The 21,029-nt window shown below is 40.5% G+C and overlaps 1 protein-coding gene across 2 annotated transcripts in view; it reads right to left on the bottom strand.

The window, feature by feature from the left end:
* Window positions 1-21,029, bottom strand: part of LOC140688319 (trafficking protein particle complex subunit 9-like) — a 103,919-nt gene that overhangs the window by 69,440 nt on the left and 13,450 nt on the right. Inside the window, exon 1 of one of the 2 annotated variants that reach the window (XM_072946948.1) lies at window positions 1,842-1,893. The exons of the other annotated variant lie outside the window; for it this stretch is intronic. The gene's annotated coding sequence lies outside the window, so the exon portion shown is untranslated. Of the gene's footprint in view, window positions 1-1,841; window positions 1,894-21,029 lie in introns of those variants that run through there. 2 annotated transcript variants of the gene reach the window in all.

Genomic DNA, 21,029 nt, shown 5'->3' with positions numbered 1-21,029 from the left:
GTTTTCGCTTCTGTGCCCCATCCTTACTGGAAACGTTAAGGGAAACCAAAAGGCCTCTTTCAACCCTTTTCTGATAACACCCTCCCACCCACAATACTCATATGCTCAAGAGTTTGGATCCACGTGATTTTGTTTCCCTTATGCTAAGGGGCTCAAAACACTGCGGGATTCTTTCTCCTTTGAGTGTATTAGCACTCAGTTTCTTGGCTTTAATCTGTTTTTGTCTCTCTCTTCAGTGTCCCTAGCAGTTGCCACCTCTTACTCCCTTCAGCAGCCTCCCTCCCAACATCTATTCTAGGGAATCAGCTGTGATGAGGGGCCCGGGGGCAGTCACAGAAGATGCAACTAAGGCACAGAGAGGCTACATAATTTGCCCAAGAAATCACCTTGAGCCACCAACAGAGTGTGTCACGTCCCTCTATTTAACAGTTATGCTAAGCAAGTTAACTTTTTGTAGATTATGTTTATAAACAGATGAGGTATGAAAATACATACAAGGACACACATCAACTCTAAGATGTTCATTAACTCCACTGTTTTGTTTCAATTTATTTTATTTCTATTAAAAAATTGAGAACCACTGCAGCCTATATAGCAAAATGTTACTGGGTTTTAAATCCAGAATATAGAGGGGTTATGTCATTACTCATTCTTATATGTATGTTCAGAAGACAAAATGATTTGAAAGTCTCTCTCCCCGCCCCCTACTCACTACTGGCTCTCACCAGAGCTCCCAGATCACACATCTAATACCTTTTCACTTTAACCACAGCTGAACTCATCAGTTTTCCCCCAGAACTCCCTCTGCAGCTTTCCGTCCTCAGAACACAGCAGGACCATTATTTAACTCATTAATCCACCCAGAAACCTGGGCCTTACTCCATCCTACCTTCACAGACAGCATTGATCCTTTCATTTTAACCATCAAAACATGCCTTCAATCTGTTCGCTTTTACCCACTGACTGTCCTACCACTCAAGTGGAAGCCACCAACACTGCGCACCTGGACCCATGAGTCTCCCAAGTGGCCCCACAGCCACTCTTCCCTACTTTAGACAAATGGGATTGTGTCAATCCCGCGCTTTTTGGACTCTTCAGACCCAATTTTCTTAGAAGAAACTTCAATTTCTTCACCTGGTGAAGGTCTTTGCCATGAAACTGTCAGCTCAGGGAGGGCAGGACCCGCCCTCTCCCCTTGGCCCTGCACTCTGGCAGAGCTTCAGCTTGGGAGGACCTGCTGAGCTAAATCAGCCTGTATTATAAACCTGGTCTTGAGTTCTTAGCAAACAACTTCACTTATCCATACAAATCCAACGTAGATTAGAAAGATTTTAGATGTTGAGCTAGACAACTGATTTGGGGATTTTGCACTGGCAACCTGCAAGTATATGTTCTAATGATTGTGTCTTGTTAAAACCACACACAGATTAAAGGAGTATTTGTGGAATGTCTTCGGAGTAAAAGGGACTGTACTTTTACAGATTTTATGTTTTATTATATGAACAACCAGGACAGGGTCACAAATGGAACCGCCTCACAAGTGACAGAAGACAGGTGAGACGCATATAGCAACAGGTCACAAAGATGGTAAGAGCAAAGTTGTTTCTCCAACCCCCGAAAAAATTCCTCCAAGAACAGAAAACTCACAATTTTGAAAATAAAATTCTATCATCTAAAGAAAGAAAATAAATAATCCTCTTCATCAGGGTTTCTAGATCTGACTGCAGAGTTATTAGCAGGCCATACTGAATCCTAGCACAGAAAAATCAGATGGACTAGTGGTGAGTAAGTTCCAGGAAAATGGCAGTAATTCCTCCACTTGAAAGAGGACACACACTCACTTGTTGAAGGTGACTGTAAACCGCATTCTGCAGAAATTCAGAAGATTCAGACACTGCTTCTACATGGTGATGACACGGAAGGACGGCTTGGATGCATGCTTCTAACTGAGTCACCGGCGTTCTTACACAGCAGGGTGAAACGGAGGCCCTCAGCCAAGAGCACAGATGTTCCTGTCATGTATCCCAGATCGTGCCTCGGGGACTCAGTGTCCTGTAGCAGTGCGGCCCCAGGCGAGGACCCGCAGCGTGGTCCACGCAAGCAGGAGGGGCACTGTGCTTGAGAAATCCCATCCCCGATGGGGGCAAGACGGGCTGGTGGGGTTTTGTGAACCTATAAATGCTCATAGAAATAAACCTGCATACATTCACGTGATAAAATTAACTGTAGCAGGCTATTTAACAAAATTTCAATTATCAGTGTTAATTTTACCATTCCTTTCCTCTTGTCCCCTGCACTCTGAGACAGGCTTAGGCTCTCTCACACATGCAGCTCTGATGCAATAGTTTTGAATTTATTTTATTTTGCTACAAGTGTTTTCACTCCCAGTGTCGCTGTGACTGTCGTCTCTTAACACAGTCAGATGTCTTCCTGGATCTCTCCCTGTGTTCCTTGCTCCTGCTTCTCAGATCCTGAGATAAAGAACAGGTGAAGGCATATGACTGGGAATGTCAATGTGGGCTTGATCAAAGTCCTCAGTGACTCGCTAGGTGAGTGCTGCCCACCCCTTACCTTCAATTCTCAAGGTTCTGCCCAGGGTGACATCCAGACAGGAGAGATTCCTGGGTCCAATTAAGAGCTGTGTGGCTTGGGTGCGGGGAAAGGTGCAGGAGCTGGTTCCGTAGACGGTCACTTCCATTTCTCTGCTACTCTCTCTCCCGAGGCCCCGCTGCCAAGCCCCCAGGCTCCCTGATCTTCTGTCTTTCTCTTCTACTCTAATTCAAGCCCTTTTCCTCTTCCTTTATTCCCTGATTATCCCCAGCTGGAGTGATTTTCCCATCACAGATTCTGAAAAATTTTCCTGCAGCTGAAAAACAGGTCTCCAGAGGTCAATGCCCATATGGTGGTTCCTGAAGAGAGCCCCTGGTTAGGGCGACCCTCACCAACACTCACGGGGCATCAGACATGTTGCAGGGTCGAGCACCCCCAACAAGAGTTTGCTGTGACCCCAAAGCACGCACAGCATCCCTGCTCACTAAAGTGTAGTTTTAGTCCTTTATTAAGAAGCAAAAATAAAAAAAATTGCTCATGTTTCTTACTAAAATTATTTATGAGGTAGAAAAAGTAATTCTAATAGAAAAGAACAAATTTCACTCCATGTTAGATGTGTTCGTCTGACTTTAAACCTGTACCTTGTTTTCTAGGCTCAGACTTGCTGTTTCTGCACCTTTTGTAAAAGAATGTTGCCTTTAGCCTGAAATACCCAGGAGGGCCTATTCTCCGGGCTCTGATCTTTAAGGATATTAGCTCTTCTACACTTATGTACAGATGGCAAGTTGCAAAAAATTCTTTTTTTTTGGAGGTTATACGGGGGCACCATAATTTGACCCACATGAACAGCTGCAGGAACAAAAGGTTTCAAATAGAAACAATTCGTACAGCAAGAAGTTTGCAACAACCAGCCACATCCCCGCCGCTTTTTAGTATAAAAGGAGACTGAATTCTGCCTTGGGGAAGAGAGTTCTACTGGATAACAATATGCCATTTTCTGGGTCTGCCGTCTTTTCAAATAAAGTCACTATTCCTTACTCCAACATCTCATCTCCCCATTTATTGGCCTGTCATGCAGCAAGCAGAACGAGTTTGGACTTGGTAACAAAGTGACTGCATTAGAGGTAGTATGTCTCCACTGTTTCCTCATTTCCAGAATGTCACAACTTATCAGTTTTCTATGATGTTTAACAACACGAACAAAAAACCTATTATACGGAACTGATTCCAAGAAATAAAATTATTTCTACTCCTTCAAACATTTTCTTCTTTTTATTTTGTTTTGTTATGCTTATTGAAAAGAAAATAAAAGTCAAATCTTTTTATTTCACGTATTTTTTAAAGCTACATATTGTAAGTACTACAAAGATATTTAAATTGCAATAAAAATTGTTCATATATTAGTATAAAGATATATATACAATCAATGCAGATTAGGAAAGGAGTAGATATTTACTAAAAATCCACTGCACATCCAGTCTTTTACAAGCATATCCTGGAATATAAGCTCTATTACCCCGGAGTCCCCCACCCCCATTCTCACTGCGGAGTCCCTTAGTAATCAACTACCAAGGCACCAGCATAGAACCATGCAATCACTATTTTAGGTATAAATGAGAGTATTAGCTCATTCAATTCTGAAACAGAAACCTTAAAATAAATACTGAACTTATTTACAGATAAACAAATTTGGACACAAAAAAGTACAGTTTCTCCCCCAAGACACAAAGATAATAATTGGTAAAGGCAAGATTTGAACTAATCTGCCTGATTCTAAAAGCTAAGGTGGAAATCCCCTTTGACTTTGGAGGTAAAGCAGCACAACCTATCACCCTATCATTGTTCAGATCTAACTTTAGACAGCCTGAGAGAGCACCTCATTCCCATGGAACTCGAGGGCAAACAATAACAATAAGGATTTTATATTCAGTATTTTCTTAAGTCTCAATTATATAAAGTGTCAGCAGATCAGCAGAAAACTCTGGGAAATATGAGTGGGTCCAGAGCTTTTTGCTGATAAGAAACTCATTCTATCAGGACAGAGTGACCTTCCCATGTGAGGCCTCATGGACATAAACTAAAGGCAGCTGAGCAATGAAAACTAGCAAGAACATGGAACTCAAGCAAGAAGGATGCCTGCCATCCCCTGCCCAGTTGCCTCTTCAACCACGTGGACAAGATGGCAGAAGATCCAGGTTCTTGTCCAAGTGACAACATCATGGATTCTCACCCATGAAATGTTATGACTCTATGCTGTCTTAAGTCCGTTCCAACTAAAATATGATAACACCAATATCTCAGCAGAATGTCTATGTCTCCACTTTCTCTCTTCTATTAGGAGACTATATCTATGGCTACAAAGCCGAAATTCAATTAAAAACACCATGCACGAAGCCTGGTGAAAGTCTGTGTAAGAGACATTGTTCTCACGCTCAGTGAGTGAAAACTCAGAAAAAGTGGTCCTTCTCCCTCTGCAAGTGGGAGGTAGCCTGATTGTGTGTGTGTGTGTGTGTGTGCACACGTGTGTGTGTGTAAATCAAATACAACGTATTCTGGGATGTGCACAGATTTTTTTTTATGTTACTATTATTTCGTGAGAATGAGCCTACCTTTAAATTAATTTGAATCTATTATTCTGAGAGAGTCTCAGGCTCTTTTGGTGGAGGATGGGAAAGAGGAAAGGAAAGGAGGAAAGATGTAAATGAAGCAAAGCTGTAAGAGTACTGCTAGGGAAAGGCAAGACATTATTTTTGTTCCTACTTGCATCACACACAAATTACGGACTGGCTTTCCCCCATGTCTTGTCAAGCACTGAGTTGCAGAAGAACAGGCAACAGCCCTTTTCTCACTGAGCTTGTGACTGTACGTGACATCTTATAGACACAAATTATTTAACCTGATCAAACACTCTAGCAGCAGGCTGTAATTCTCCTACTTTGAGAGACAAGGAAACAGGAAGTGAAAGAGGGTATATAGCTTGACCAAAGTCAGAGGACAAGTAAACTAAAGAGGATGAATTCAAACTCAGATCTGAATGCAGAGTCTGAACTTCCCACTCCGAGGGCTGGAAAATCCTTAACACACAGGGTCCCCAGCGCCTCTGCATTGTTCCTGGCACCAAGCATTTCCCATGGCGATGGCCTCCAGTTCTCAGACACAGCGCTCTGTGCAGCCAATAACCTCCATTCGACCTTGATCATCTACCTGCCACGCCCACCAGGCTTCACCATACAGGCAGGAAAGCTGGCTTTCAAGTGCATACAAAGCCACCCCTGGTCTAACCTGGACTCTTCAGCAGCTTTTCCAGCATAAAGGCAGCCATGAAAGTGCTCACAGTTTGTACATGAGCCACACTACCTCTCTCCATCTCTCTCCCCACCTATACTACTTAGCTATGACCATTTTGAGAATCTTGGAAACAAATTTTTAAAAACAGAAAAGAAAGGATTGTGTATCGAGTACTTAATACTTACAATTTTAAATGAGAAGTTACAAAGTGAGTATTTACATACCGAATCTGCCTTCCTAGGTGTCAGTTTTAACAGTTAAAAAATATAATAGCAAAAATTTCTCACTTAAAAAATTAACAAAAACATCAACAATAATCTGGAATAAACTCAAAAACAATGCCCATGTTGTATATGGAGGAAGTACAGGACTGTACTGAGGGGTAAAGTAAGAAGTGTGAAAGTAGAGACATCAACCTTTGTATGGAGGAAAACAGTTTTGTAAAGATGTACGTTCTCCTAAAGATAATTCAAAATTACTAAAAAATCCCATGACAACAATTATCCTTTTTTTTAACTTGAAAAAATTATATTAGAATTCTTCAGGAAAAATGAAGTGATAATACTAGCAAAGAAAAATAGGGATCGAAAAGCAAATCAAAAAATTTGCACTGTCAGATATTAAATAAATTTTTACAATATGTAAGTTATAGTGCTAGTGTAGGAAAGTAAGATTGACAGAAATAAATCATGAGCTCAAAAAGAGACTCTAGTGTACATAAGTATTTTTACAGGTGGGATTTCAAATTAAAGAGCAAAGTAGGAATTCAATAATTGTCTTGGGACAATCACAGAATCCCCTTGAAAAAACAAATTCTATTCCGGTCAAAATGACCGCAAGAAAAATTACAGAAAGTGATGTAAATATTAGAAAGTACTAATAAGAGCAAATACAACTCTTTGCTCATATCAATTCAGCTTCTCCTCACTATGACAAGCACTATTATCATCTCCATCTTAGAGATTAAGAAAACCTACAGAAGAAATTTATACCATTATAAGAAAGCATTTCTAAGAATAATATCAAGAATAAAACCGAAAAAGAAGACATTTACTATCTAAAGTTTATTTTGGGCCATAACAAAAATGAACCTACTGAACAAAATGAAAGGCAAAAAATGACAAGGGAAAGCTCTGTGATACATGTTGATGAAGACAAGGGGCTAATGTTCATAATATACATAGAGCTGTCACAAAGCAACAAGAAGCTGCCTCACTTAAATATTTGCAAAGGACAAAAGGGATCATTCACTTTTTAAAAGTCAGATGGCTAATGAGTGAAAAATGCTGAATACCACACTGGTCATAAAGTGCAAACTAAAACAATGAAAATCATTTTGCTCATCATATTGGCAAATATTTTTAAAAGATATTCTAGCTAGTGTCCATCTTTGAGACAACAAACTGTGAGCGATATTTTGGAGGACGACATGTCAATGGATATGTAAACCCTGGAAAACGTGTGTACACACAGGCTGAACTTCACTTTTAGGAATCGTTTCATTTACAAAAAGAATCAGTTCAAATAGATGTACTCATCAGAGAATTTACACAGCACTGTTTACATTGGTGGGAAGAAAAGCTGAAGTGGAATCATACCCACGGATAGAGAATTGGTTACATAAGTTATTCTACATCTTTTCATTCCCCACAGGAGAAGGAATTTCTAGATTCACTTGAAAGGAGCCTGTGATTTATGTAGTTGTCACATCCAAGGACTAAATTTCCAGAAACCTTAACTAAAGGAATACTTATACAAGATCACAGGAAAGTTTGTACAAGAAGGATGCCAGTCAGACACCCTTCCTGACAGTGGAAAATGGAGAAAACTTAAGTGTCCACCATCAAGACAATGATGCGGTAAATCACGGTGAGCTGTGGCCACTAAAGTTCTGGTGTTTCGGAGTGGTCCAAGGCCTTGTCCACAGTTCTCTCCCACGAAAGGTGTCCTTACACAAGAGACCAAACCTGCACATCAGGAGACCACTCTACTCTATCTGAAAGGACCGGGTGAGTCTGGAGGGAGAGGACGTCTGTGATATATACCTGAGTGAATAAACCGAGCTGCAGAAAACATATAGTATGGCCTTATTTTTCAATAAAGCATATATACACACACATATACATAGATTTCTCATATACGTTTATGTATGTGTATATATATATGACATAGGCATAAAGGTCATGAAATATATACTCCACATTGTCAGCAGTTTTTACTCTCAGGAAAAAAGGGGAAGGGAAGTAGGGGACTTTCGGTACCACCACAGTTCTCTTTTCAGTATTCCAGTTAAGTTTACTTGGAATATAAAAGTTTACTTAAGTCCAACGTAAAATGGACGAGGACTCCACAAGACAGAATGCTATAATGGTCATTAAAAATCATGCCAGCGGAGATAGAATACTGTAAAAAAAATTGTCATAAGCCGAATGGAAAATGGAGGTCTCCACACAGCAAACAGGCACGCAGTGCTTGCTGGTTTTTATGACAGAGGTAATACACACTGATGAAAAGAACAGAAAATAGATTTTAAAGTGTTAATTATTATCTCTGAATACTGGGAACAGGATAGACCCTTTTGACCCTTTTTTCAGAATTTTATATTAAATACACATTATTTTTCATCTGAAAAATGCATTTTTAGATGTCTAGTAACACACATTGGAAAAAATACATGAGTACTTACAGAAACAAATAACTAGGAGACACCGAAGCACCGTCACACAGTGCAGAATGGGTGATCCTGAATAACACCGCGCAGTTACATAAGGACCCAAAAATTGAAAGCACCCGCTGTAACAGGGCGCGTCCCCCTTCCATTTGTCAGTTGTGTCTTCAGGGCTGAGGCAGTTCTGAGCACGGCCAGTGTCAGTGCTGGTGTCTGGATGGATGCCACTGGAGGTGAAGGCACCTGCAAGCCGAGAGGAAGAACAGAAATCATCCTCTGCTTTTTCTGTCTTGTTTCTTTTCTCTTTTAAAGAGAGGCGGAAATAAGATAAACTGAATCTTCCCTACTGAAATTTCAGTATTGAAACAGTTTTTATATTGTTCACAACTTATATTCTGCCTATAACTGTCTTTTCAACAAAGCATTATATTTATTAAATGTTAATTAACTCAGTTAATTAACTACCTGTTGAAACCTATTAAAGAACATGAAATGCACTACGTGAAAGCACCACACCTGCAGTGACTAGCACAGCTGTTTGGACGGCAGTGCAGTCAGCCCCCACCATCACGTGGCCCTGAGCTCCTGATGCTGGGAAGAGAGCACGCTGCTTCCTCAGGCGGAGAGAAATGGTAAAAGTATTTTCTGAAATCTACAGCACTGACAAAACATAACTGCTTAATCCCAGGCTCCTTGGAGGCTGTCATTTTCCGTTTCTGGCCAACACCCGTCAATGAGCAGAACCACCCCATTCCCGAGTCATGGGACTCACGTGGGCAGCAGTTTTGGAGAAATTTCCAGGTATAGAATGTAAACCAACTATACATAAAACTCTGAAAAAGAAAAGATGCAATAATCTGATTTTGGAAGACACTCAATATATTCTCCTAAGCCTTAGTAGTTGGAAAGTCTGGGCTTCTCCTAAGCCACTTATTTATTTCACAGACAGTAAGCATCTCCCACAAACCCTGTTTCCCTGTGTCTGCTGGGAGCCTCAGGCATATTGATGCTGTCTATCTTCTAAGGCACAAGGCAGAGGCGTGTGTCTCATGCCTGCAAATCTCACACAGGCTCAACTGCAAGCCTCACTGTCTGAAATTGGCCCCATTTTCTCACCTGTTTATTTGGTATCTGTTCTTCTGTAAGCTGCCTGAAATGCTTCTTGGAACAAGTCAGAAGAATGAGTGGGTAGAGAAATGGACAGATGGACAGGTGAGAGATGGGCAGACAAACAGGGAGACTCCAAGAGAAGGGGAGCAAACAAAATTTCCTATGCAAAACCCTCTTCTAGTCAGGGAAGAAAACCACCACAAAGAAGTGTGAAGAGGCAGGTGGCTTAGGACTGTTTCCTGGATTCCATGAAATGTCACACCAAGAGATGAGAGGGTAGAAGTATAAATAATAAAAGAAAAAAAGCATGCATGTTTGAAAAATATATCTACATTATGTACTTTCTAAAGAATAGATTCAAATCAGCAAGGCCCAATAACCCAATTCTTGGGTATTTACAGAAGTGAGAATCCCATCTCCAATCCACAAGGCATCCCTTCGGAGCACTGAGAGTCTACACGGTGTGGTCATAAAGGCATCACCGCAAAAGCTGTGCTATCCTGCACTTACGAGGAACGAGCAGGTGTGCTCGGGATGCCCACTCACGTCATTTACACCCCACAGCACCTCTACGGGGTAGGGATGCCTAGCGAACCCCATCTCTGCAGGACAGAAAACAAGTCCAAGAGAGGCTAAGCCGATCTACCATTTCTCCATCTCACAGGACTTGTCACTCCAGAGCAGGAATCGAACTCGGACCCACGTTTGTAACCACAGTACTACCGTAATTTATGTGCTTTTTGTGTGTATAATACATTTGTTTCTGGCATGAAAGGATATTTAATAAATGATCGGTTGTCTTGTCTATCTCATTAGCTCACAATCTTTATATTTTTGAATTGTACCCTTCCCCTGGAGAAATGAACGGAAAGAGCGGTGGTCAGAATGAGGTGGGGCTCCATTCTTTATCTGTTACCTCATCTCATCCAAGTCCCCAACCAGGGAGAAGGAGCAAAGGTTTTCTTCATCTTTTAATGAGAGGGCTCCAGTGATGGTGACTTACTCAACTCCAAAACCGAGTCTGAGGGAAGGGCACATGCAGCAACGAGAGCAGTATCACCTGTAGGAAGGCGAAAAGAGCTCAGGGGATGGCTCAATGGGTCAGCCTGATTTCATTTCAATCGATAATACAATAACACACTCTAAAAAATCTAGCATGCAATGGATTTGCTCTTTCTTGACATCTAGCAAGTTTCCACAGCCCACATGTAACATTATCATGAACTAGTGAAAGGATGAGTCCACAGACAAGAAAAATCAATGCCACAGGCACGCTGAAACACAGGCTGGAAGAAAGGAAGGGAAAGGGCATAGTTAAGAAGAGACGAAAGTCTGGGAAAAAGACATCATCACAAGGACTCTCAAGCATCATCCAGCAATCATATAATCATTCTTTCAAGAGAGAGTTACTTAGGTCCTATTTTGTGCGAGATTTTACAAAGGGCAAAGAGAGACCGCAGCGTCCATGGTGGCAGCAAGTTGCGGGGCTATAATACAATTCTAATCCTGGTACCTTGCACACTTGTCCTCAGTATAAAGGCAAAAAATAAATAAAATAATACTATGTAAACCATACACATTGCTGAAAAAAATTAAAGAATACCTAAATACCTGGAAAGACACACCACGCAGATTCCTGGATCAGATGACAGCATTCTTGGGATGGCAGTGCTCTCCAGAGCGATGCATACATACAACGTGGTCTCGATCACAATCCCAGCGGGCTCCTCTGCAGTAACTGACTAGCTGCTGCTACAATTCATATGGGAATTCGAGGGTCTCAGTAACCAAAACGTACTTGAAAGAGAAGTACAACGTGAGAGGACTTGTAATTCTCAATTTCAAACCTTACATCTGTATCTCCAAGTGAGATTAGAGGCCATTTTTAAGTTATTATTTTGTTTATCCTTATTTTCTAAATTCTGTACAACAAATATACCTGTTAGAATAAGAAAAATAAAAAGTAAGTTATCTTTTAAAACATGAACACCGATTCATTCATTGGGAAAAAATTATTTTAACTCTAAAGAAGTAAACAAATATCTAGTGAAAAAGGACTACTTAAAAACAAGTGTGCATTTACAATTTTCATAAATTGAAAACTGAAAAGCACAAACACATCAAGTTTCTAGGGAGACTGGTGAAACATATTAACAATTATTTTAAAAATTCTTATTGAAAAATGAAAACTCAAGAAAGGGAAATTCGTGATTTACAGCCAACTGCAAACACATGGAAAGCAAAGGCCTAGAAATCACAGTTCCTTTAACTCTGCTACTAACGGAATAGGAGAGGAAATTCCTCACTGAGGGGACAGTGGAATCCCATCCATAAGATAGAATACACAGTACAAACTGCAGTAATATCGGGAGTGAATAACTTAGAAGAATTCTGAAGTTATAACATTGCTGAAAAACTATAAAAAGCACTGACAGGCAGATTAAAACACACAGTCATATATATTATATAGAAACATATGTAGTCTGCTCCCATGTTGCATAGAAATACAAACATATTTGTTCATTTATGGGCACTTATGACTTTATCCCTGGTAGAATATTTCAACTAAATCAAATAATCAATATAACACTCCTCTTGTCAAAACTACTTGATAAGTTACTCTGCTATGTAACCATAAAGTGTCTAAGATAGATCTAAAATTAGTGAAAAAGAGCTTTGTATGGCTTCTTGAATTCTTGTCAAATTTCCAAGCTTAATTTTAAAATAGATCTGAGCAGTATTTCTATATTATCTTTTCCCTTGTGAAATGAACAACACAGTCTGTTGTCAAAATTCTGTGCTTACAAATATTCACGAGCACAGTATCCTCACAAAACTGCTGGACAGCAAAGCACTATCCAGACACTGTGACCAAATAAATGAAACACAAGGAAGACAGTGACCCTATTCTGGAGGGCTTATAGTCTGTGTCAACACTGGGGTTTTTACTTGATTGGTTTGATTGGGTAGCAAAATAAAATCAATCAAGTACTTTCTTCTTTGAGCGTTCTGTAAGTCATGACTGTTTTTAGTGTCATGAGCAGGAAAGACTTAAGCATGACTTGGTTAGGTCAACTAGCAACAATCATCACTGGAGAGTGAGTAATATAGAAGTTAACTGATAGCAATGCTTCTGCCTACATGAGCCCTATAATAAATCTACACTGACATCCGAAAGGAAAATAAGGAGATGAGGTCCCCAATGAGAAAACAAACTAACAAGAAATCAAAAAAGGAAAGATGTTTTCATTAATGATTCCAGGCAGTAGTGGAGCATGGTGGTGAAGATCACATATTCTGGGGAAAAACATGAGGGGTCTGAACTCCCACAGCACTGGGTAGCTGTGACACTGATATTTCAGTGAAATTTTCTGCACCTCAGTCTCCTATCCAAAGACGGGGGAAAACAACCGCACCCATCTCCTAGACTGTTTCTACAAATTTAGATATTTTATACATAAAAGCTTAAATAAAATACTTCAGATTTAAAATAATACCCCAAAACACATGGAACAAAGAAAACAGAGATAAATTGGAGTTCATCAAAATTTAAAACTTTGCTTCAAAGGGCACCATTCAGAAAGTGAAAAAACAACACACTAGAGAAAATTTTTTCAAATCATTTATCTCATAAGGAATTTGTATCTCCAAATGAAGAAAAAAACCCCCTACAACTCAACAATAAAAAGGCAACTCAATTAAAAAATTAATAAATGTTCTGAAAAGGTATTTTTCAAGAAAAACATAGAAATGTCCAATAAGCACAATGAAATGATGTTCAATAGCATTAGCTGTAAGGAAAATCAAGTCAAAACCACTAGGAGAAGCCGCTTCACACTCACAACAATAGGTTACAATAAAAAAAATGGTAACAAGCACTAATGAGGACACAGAGGAAGTGGCGCGCACAGCCCTTGCTGGTGAGGACGTAACACAGCGTGGCCACTTTGGAAAACAGCCTGGCAGGGCCTCAGAGAGTTGAACATTTCGTTTCTGACTTACCCAGCAATTCTGCTCTCTGGGCACACACGAAAGAGAACTGAAAACAGATATCCACATAAAAAATCCCACATGAGTGTCCACGGCGACATTACTCATCACAGCCAAAAAGCAGAAACAACCCAAATGCCTATCACCTGGTGAATGGGTAAACAGAGGGGCCCAGCCATACAGTGGAATGTTATTCAGCAATAGCAAAGCATAGAATAGTGACTCAGGCCACAACATGGACAAACATTGAAAACGTTACTCAGTGTGAAAGTAGTCGGTCACAATAGACGGTTCCACTTACATGAAGTGACTCGATTTACATTAAATGTCCAGCACAGGCAAATCCACAGAGAGAAAAGTGGCTCCTTGGGGCTGGGGGAGGATGGGGAAGATGGGAATGTCTGCTTATGCATACGGGGCATTCTGTTGGGGGGATGAAAATGTTCTAAGATTGAATGGGATGCACAATTCTGGGCATAGAGTAAAAACCGATGTACATTTTAATGGGTGAATTGTATTAAAACTGTTAAGAACAAAAGCATCTCGGGGCAGTACCTTCCAGAGTAAATGCAAATTGCTAACTTTTATTAGAGGAAAAAGAAACTGCCCTCAGCATGAAAGCAGGAGATCAGCAAATGTGAGTTAACCGAAATTGGACAAGAGCATTTCACTTGAAACAGTTGCTGAGTGTACACGAAATATTCAGAAATAGGAGAATCACCTTGACATCACGAAGAAGCATTCTGCTTCAAATGCAGATCAAGGATTCGGCAAGCCCTGCTGCCAGAAATGAGCAGAGAAGAATCCTGATTCATAAAACTAGCACCAGAGCCAACAAGGAAATGGTGGTGAGGAAAGCAGGCGGCGAATATCTGGAAGAGTTTGCTACAAATATTTTCTCCACCGAAAATTTAAAAATAAAATGAAAGTGATGAAATGCTGTGTTGACATCACATGAATGGGCTTCCTTCGGTGCTCGACTATTCTGTAACCCAGATTGATAGACTCAGGAGAATCAGCATGGCTCCTGGGGGTCCCCAAAGGACTGCCCACCAGCACGCTGACCACCATCACATCTGCCAGGGTTGAATTGCAGGGAAGAGACCAAGTTCTGAAAGGTACCGGAAATGTTGACAAGGGAAGAAAAGGATGAGTTTAGTCCTGGGACAGAGGCAGTGTGAGCAGAGGCCAGAAGGCTGCAGGTGAACTGCAGTAGACCTGGGGCAGGAAGGGATCACGGGGGAGCATATCTCAATTCTCTTCTGTCTCTCCCTCCGGTAGGAGAGATAAAGCCTGCATCCTTCTCACCTGGAACTGTGGGTTCTGGCTGGTAGAAGTCTTACCGACACGGAATGATTATTCAAGACTCTGTGGAAAAAGTCAAGAAATCGAGAGGGATTAGGGAGCCATCTCCATGAGCCTCTCAAATGTTCCCATATTTATTGTGTATAATCAAAGGAAAAATTCGTTAACAGTTGTGAGATAGTAAGGAGGAAATTCGGGAAAGACAGGATGAGGCAGAGATTGTAGAATATACAATGAGTACAAAGGATTAGTGTATGTTTAGGGAAGTCATGGGGTGAGGGGAACAAGATACACTTTTAGATATGTTCATTACAAAGCACACCACCAGACCAGCCAGGTCTTTGTTTTGGGGATAATAGACTAACAACACACAAGCCCAGCGTTTATAGCTGAGGGTCTCGGTCCTTGCTTTGCAACCAGCAGAGTGCTACCTAAAACCTCAACTACACAAGCAAAGCATTGTCTCTGCTTTTTAAGGAAAGGAGACTGGAGTGAAGATGCACAGGAACTTGCTTGCAAAGCAGTATCAAAGCATATTTTTTCCTCTTAAAGTTCAGAGGCGACTGTGCTGTGTTATAATTTGTTAACCCAATCATGGGCTCCCACATGGAACCATTATGGAGGACACCCTAGGATGACTAATCCTGGATGTGGGTCTCTTCCTGCCATCTTCAGCCACTCTAGCAGGGTCTACGCACATCCGAGAATAACGATCCTACGGAACCACCCACTCTCTTAACTCCTGATGCTTGAAACTTAATTTTAGCTCTACACAACTTTCCGTAGAAAAGTTTCAGAAATAAAAGATATAATATTCCTTTTATATCTCATCATATTACTGATTTTTCTGATTGCTCTCTGCTGCTTCTACTTGGTAAAGCACCTCATTCTGCAGCTGAATTCAGTAATTTCCGTTGTGCATTTCTAGCCAGTTTGGGCTCGCTAAATTCTATTGGTCAAATATCGATATACTTAATTGATTTCTTTGTTCATCAATTACAGCCAGGAGGAGAGGGAGTGTCACTCTTTTCCTCAGCCCACCCTCAACACTTTTCTCATCAACTCAGGCCTCCTGAAAACAAAACAAAGTATTTTTTTCCCTTCTACTCTTTCCACAAACACAACAGGAAACATCAGTCTGGAGAAAGTATTCAACACAAATTTTAAAACAAAAATCTATAAACCTGAAGCAACTCCATCTCCGAATCACGATACACAATGACATGAGAGTAATTGTGTCAGGCACAAAGCATGAGGGAGCCTGACTACCTGATTTCTATTCTTCAAAGGAAGGAAGATTTTCGTATTTTTTATTATCATTCTTGGTCATTGTTTCTGATTATGCCAAAAAATAGTTTATGAAATAATTATGCACTGCAATAACAGATTTTTAATGTATCAATTTTAGAAGGCATTCAGAGGGGATAGGAAAACCCACCTCTGTAAAAAATGTAAAATTTCTTCCCCTGTTAAGAACACGTATACAAAATGCAACAGAGAATTCAAATTCTTGTGGAGAGGATCAAAACCACAGAATCAAAGCAAAGTCATTACAATGAGTGAATTTAAATTTCACTGGACAAACATTCTCAATGCATACAAATAATTTTAAAGGCACACTGCAAACCATTCACTTAATGATCTGCAGGCTAGAGGAAGAATTTCCCTCTTGAACAGACAACAGAAATCAGTAGGTTGTCCCACCAAACCAGGAGCAGAGAACAATCAGGTTTTTAACAGTTTTGATAAATCAGCATGTTCTAAAGATCAAAATCCAGAAATTTTAAACATTCATTCAAACCACAATGAAACAAGCACTTAAAGAAAAAAAAAACACAAAGAATCTAAGCACAGAGGTCATTTAGATAGATCAATGAGAATTTCTTGTACCGCTGGAAGAAAGAACAGGCTATAACCTTTTACTTGAAAAATAAAACTTCTTTTAAAGATAAATGCTAAAACATATTTCATCTTTCATGTTGCCTTAAAAAATCTGAGGTACTTGTATCTGATCAGAAAAGCAATTCTGAGTAATATTATGTTACAATTCAGTGCCAGTTTGCTCTAGAAGAAAAGAGAAAAGTTACTATTTCTCATTCTGCACAGTTTAAAGAACCTCCCTGTCTCTATATCCTCCCATTTCCTAAGCTCAACCTCCCTAACGCTTCTGAAACAAGTATGAGAAAGTCTTATTCCCAACATGCCAAATGACAAAAGAATATCAATTTATTTATGTAAATATATGCCTACACCTTGAAATGGAGGAGAAAGTTATCAGAAGTCTATATGGAACTTCTTTCTATCTTCCTGATATCACACACACAAACGTTCACACAGACACAGACACATACCCCCTGGATTACTGAGCACTTCACAAGCTTAGTACTTACAACTTGTAGAAGATAACTTTGTAGTTAATTTAAAATACAAAACTTTCAGCTTTTGAAAGTCTTCATCATCTGCTAAACCATCCAAATATCAAAGAGACCCAATTAGCCTTCTCTGTAGAATGTAATTTCCCTTGATGGCAAAACAGACCCTAAGAAGTACTGGATCAAAGATTCGTGTTTATCACTACCTATGATCGTTTTTAAGCACATTAACAGATTCAGAAATGTATGTCTCATCAACATTTATTCCTATTGAAATAGCATACGTGTTCAATTGTCTATACAGTGACTAGGTCCCATGATGGTGTTTAAGAGCTATTTTGTGTATAGCAATATTTATATTCAAGTGCAGAAAAGGAGGGTGTGTTTTACTCAGTTGTAGAGCACCTGCTTAGCATGCACAATGTCCGGGCTTCAGTCCCCAGTACCTCCAAAAAAATAAATAAACTAAGTGCATATTTAAAAATAAGAATAGTGCAGCCACCATGGAAGACAGTGTGGAGATTCCTCAAAAGACTAGGAATAGACTTACCATATGACCCAGGAATCCCACTCCTGGGCTTGTACCCAGAAGGAAAACTACTTCAGGATGACACCTGCACCCCAATGTTCATAGCAGCACTATTTACAATAGCCAAAACATGGAAACTACCTAAATGTCCATCAACAGGTGACTGGATAAAGAAGATGTGGTATATTTATACAATGGAATACTTCTCAGCCATAAAAACCGACAACATAATGCCATTTGCAGCAACATGGATGCTCCTAGAGAATGTCATTCTAAGTGAAGTAAGCCAGAAAGAGAAATAAAAATACCATATGAGATCGCTCATATGCGGAATCTAAAAAACAAAAACAAACAAAAACAAAGCATAAATACAGGACAGAATTAGACTCATGGACCGAGAATACAGACTTGTGGTTACCGGGGGGGGGGTAGAGGGTGGGAAGGGATAGACTGGGATTTCAAAATTGTAGAATAAATAAACAAGATTACACTGTATAGCACTGGGAAATATACACAAAATGTTATGATAAATCACAGAGAAAAAAATGTGACAATGAGTGTGTATATGTCCATGAATGACTGAAAAATTGTGCTGAACACTGGAATTTGACACAGCACTGCAAAATGATTATGAATCAATAAAAAATGTAAAAAAAAAAGAATAAACACAGGGAAATATACACAAAATGTTATGATAAATCACAGAGAAAAAAATGTGACAATGAGTGTGTATATTTCCATGAATGACTGAAAAATTGTGCTGAACACTGGAATTTGACACAACACTGTAAAATGATTATAAATCAAAAAAAAATGTTAAAAAATAAAAATAAAAATAAATAAACAAAGTTGCAAAACAAAAAAAATAAGAATAAAGTTATAAAAAAACGCAGACTAAAAACCACTGCAACCTAGGTACTACAATTATACTAAAAAAACAAGTGTTTCTATCAAATATTCACTATATGCCAATCACAGAGACAACCACAAGTCACCCCTGAAGCTTCACGTGTGATTCACAACAACCCTACTAAGTAGACACGGATGAGAAACCCGGCTCTGCGGATGAGGAGACGGAGCTCAGAGGAGCCGGGGACGCTGACCGTCCTACTCCGTGTGACACCGCGTCAGCCCAGGGCAAGCGCTGACAGAGCTGCACTGAGGGGACACCCAGCTGCATGGACCCTTGGGGTACTGGGGAGTCCCAGAAAACACTAAAAATTTTTCAGTGAAAAACCAGCTCAAATATATTACACTGTGCCGCATCCCTTAAACAGGGAACGTGAACGAGACCTTTTTGATGCGCCCATGTTCTTTCTGCCATCATCAGTTACTTGCCCTCACTGCGTCACCAGTGATGATCTGGACCCCATATGAAGTGCACTCAGATGGCAGAGCTTTTAATGCTGTTTTATGAAGTTTGTAAGACTCTGTCTATGCCTCACACTGGTGGTCATCCATCACTTCTCACCAGTGTGGACGTACCACCTGAAATCACTCCTTTCTGCTTTTTAAAATCCCTTCATCTACTCCAGACTTTTCAATAGCAAAGAAGCAGCTAAACCACAGACAGTGGACAGCTTTTCACCAAATGGACTCGAACAGCCCATCTGACTACCTGGAAGCCCTTTTCTTCTATTAAACCCACTTCCAGGTACTTCATCATTTTCTGATTGGTTAACTGGGTCTCTGACTGGCCTACTCAGAGAGCTCCCAACCTCACATCCAGGGGTGGGAGAGGACCCTGCTGTTGGGGGAAATCAGTGAGGAAGGTGGACATCCTTCAGCCACGTCTGCATGGGTAGAAGTGCCACAGCGTGCTCAGAAATTATACCATCATCACCCCTGGGCTCCCATGGACTGGTTTCACATTAACCAAAGTCATGAGACACTGATGCAAGAAAACCAGAAACTTAGCTTATTAATGTAACAGAAGACGTGAATCTATGAACCAGACTGAAATATCAGAGTTCAACCATGAGTACATTTTCTCCTCCACTGCCCAATAACGGGCAGGCAGTCACATGGCAAGCATGGACAGAAACGGAGCAGGAAGGGTTTCTAGATTAACTCAATGAACTAAATTTCTATTATACGAACAGATCTACTGCCCAGAAGACAATTAACGCCAATCACGGTGCACTCTCCGTGGACAGCGGCAAGACATGACTATGAGCACCCATGTAACTCTCCTTTCCCTGTCCTTTATAGGCTAAATGATGCACAGAGGTACAAAGATTCAGGGATGCTGATAACGCTAAACACAAAAAGCCCATCTCTGGGAGCCTCAAAACCAGACAGCCAGGGTTTAAATACCAGCTCTGCCAATTACTAGTTCTGTGATTTTGCCAACTTAATTACCCTCTGTGTGCCTCAATTTCCACACTGTAAAACTGGGATAACAATGAAACCTTCCTTACTCGCTTGTTGAGAAGATTGAAGGATTCATTTCTGTAAAATGCTCAGAAAAGTATGTAGCACATTTTGGGTGTTCAACAAATGTCAACTTAATATCAAAGTGATTTACAAGTCTCCCCTCTAATCATCTTATGTGTTTCCTGGCTAGCCTAAGTCCCAAAGAACATCCTTATTTCTCCTTTTATAAACAATTGGGGAGTACCCTTATGTTCCATCCCACCACCTGTTTAAACTGAGGGAGGGGATGCCTCCTAACCACTCTTTTGGGCCATGGAGAGTGCTTCTCCCTTCACACCCCTGGCCCCTGGCCCACAGCTAGCACTCATCACACTAACAGAGTGAGGTGTGAGTCCGGGGAGACAAGCGGGGCATGTGAAACCCTTCCTTTCACTCCAGTGTTGGTCACCATTGGGAAGCACCTGGGATGCTCAGCTCCATGGCAGGAAAGCCCTGTGCATGAAGGGGCAGGTCCTCTCAAGGGAAGGCTTGCTGTGGCCCAGAGCTACATGGGACAGGGTGAGTCTGTATTTCTGGGACACAGTATCATGACACGCATTTTCCCACAGCCTTGAAGTTCATGAAGAACGTGGCTTCATCAGTAACAAAGAAGACATTTATCGCCTGTCTACTCTTTTGTGTCATCTCTCAGTTGGCTGCTGGAGACAACATGTGTATAAGTATTGGATCTCCTTAAGCCCCAAAATATATGAAGCAACAAATAATTCTGTGGCTTAACATTGGTTCAGGGCGACTGTGTAACTGTCCTGACTCTGCTGATGCTAAATTATGGGTATAGGAA

This window comes from Vicugna pacos, chromosome 22 (assembly GCF_048564905.1).
Source record: "Vicugna pacos chromosome 22, VicPac4, whole genome shotgun sequence".
NCBI classification, from domain to species: Eukaryota; Metazoa; Chordata; class Mammalia; order Artiodactyla; family Camelidae; genus Vicugna; species Vicugna pacos.
Note: the sequence above shows the minus strand (reverse complement) of the source record. Positions and strands in the feature narration are given on the sequence as shown.